The sequence below is a fragment of the Excalfactoria chinensis genome, chromosome 21 (genome assembly GCF_039878825.1).
Source record: "Excalfactoria chinensis isolate bCotChi1 chromosome 21, bCotChi1.hap2, whole genome shotgun sequence".
Classification (NCBI taxonomy): domain Eukaryota; kingdom Metazoa; phylum Chordata; class Aves; order Galliformes; family Phasianidae; genus Excalfactoria; species Excalfactoria chinensis.
This window is the reverse complement of record NC_092845.1, coordinates 116,694-118,314: the sequence shown is the minus strand read 5'-3', so window position 1 is coordinate 118,314 and position 1,621 is coordinate 116,694.

Below are 1,621 nucleotides of genomic sequence, written 5' to 3'. Positions count from 1 at the left end.
GAAGGGCAGTGTGTGTGATGGAGGAGAGAAGAAAGGACACTGCAGATCTCTGCTGACTGCAGAAAGGGCACAATGTTGTGGCAGCAGAAGGGCAAACTGAAGAAAGTGCTCTTGAAGACCAGAAGCTTGTGGTTGGCTGTGCTCAGATCTTCCTCCACTGAGATGCTCATCATGTCTTTCTTGTCTCCTTTGTGTCAGAAGCTGATGCAAGCAGCCTTCCATTAAAGCACAGCCTTGCAGAAAGCCAGGGGAGGAGCACAGAGTGTGGCCCAGCACCCAAGAGAGGTACAGACACACAGCAGGCATCTGGCGTTGGTGCACTGTCTTTCTAGTTTGGCTTTCTGTCTGTTGTTTCCTGGGACTGTTCTCATTGTGTGTTCTTGGGATCTTAATTACTGAGCTTGACAGTTACCTTTCCCATCCTGATCTGTAATGGGCACCCATTGTTCACCAGAGATCCCTTGGTACGGGATGAACATGGTACGGGAGAGCTGGCATTGAGCCTTTGGCGTTTTCTTGCTTTTCCTAGCAGTGTCGACCAGCTCGGATGTGCCAGAGGACATCAAGGACATTCAGGGTTTGCTCTCTTGGATCAGTGGTGAGTTTGGAGGCTGCAGAGCCCACAGGTGTGCGTTTGCACAGAGTGGGTGTGGGAAGTCCCCAACACGGTGATCATCTTGCACTTTCAGATGTGGCAAGAGCTGCTGAGTTCCCTCACGAGAAGCCCAGCAGCCCTGCCCCAGGACGCTTCATAGCTGAGCTCCCTGACAAGCCCTGGGACAGCACAGAGCTCAGCACGGAGGCACAGGCTGCCAGCGGGACCCCCAGCGACCCCTTCTGGGGGCTTCCACCATCCCCTGGGTTCCTGTCTGAGCTGCAGTGTGGGTTGTCACAGCTGCGCCCTGCTGTGCCACCAGCCAGTGCCCGGCTCAGTCCGCTGCCGACCACCCTGGCTGTCAGCACAGCTCCCTCAGCCCAACCTGCACAGCCCATCGAGGAGGTGCAGCCAAGGCAGCCCCAGGTGCTTCAGGCTCCATCGCCACCATCACCGGGCTCTGTTATCTGCCGGGTGTCAGATAAGAAAAAGAGGGGCAGCACCAAGCGGGCCAAGCGACCTGCACCTGCAGACACGGCCCAGAAAGGCGAGAGTTCCCAGCAGGAGCAGCCCACCAGCAGCGCTCCAGCCAAGAAAAGGAAGCTGCCGCCTCGCAAGGAAAGAACAGAAAGAAAAGGCTGCAAACGCCCACATCAAGTGGAGCTGTCTGGGGTCAGTGCAGGAGCCAGCAGCAGCGGACAAGAGGGCACTGCCAGCGAGCTGCGCAAACACCTGTGTGAGTCCATCCAGGCTGTGCACACGCTGGGGCAGAGAGTGACTGCGGTGGGGCTGGTGCGCCAGCCACCCTCTGTGCAGCCCCAACCCACAGCCAGCACCGGCCCTGCTGCCCTCCAGCCCCAAGACAGAGGCCCAGACAAGGCAGCGCCGGCACCTCCAGGCAGCACGGTGGGAGAGGAGGACGCTGCCAAGAAGACGACGCTGAGCTGCCTGCGCCCGTCACCACGGAGGAGCTCAGCGCTGCAGAGGGACCCGCTGCCACAGCTGCACCAGCAGCAGCCTCGGCCA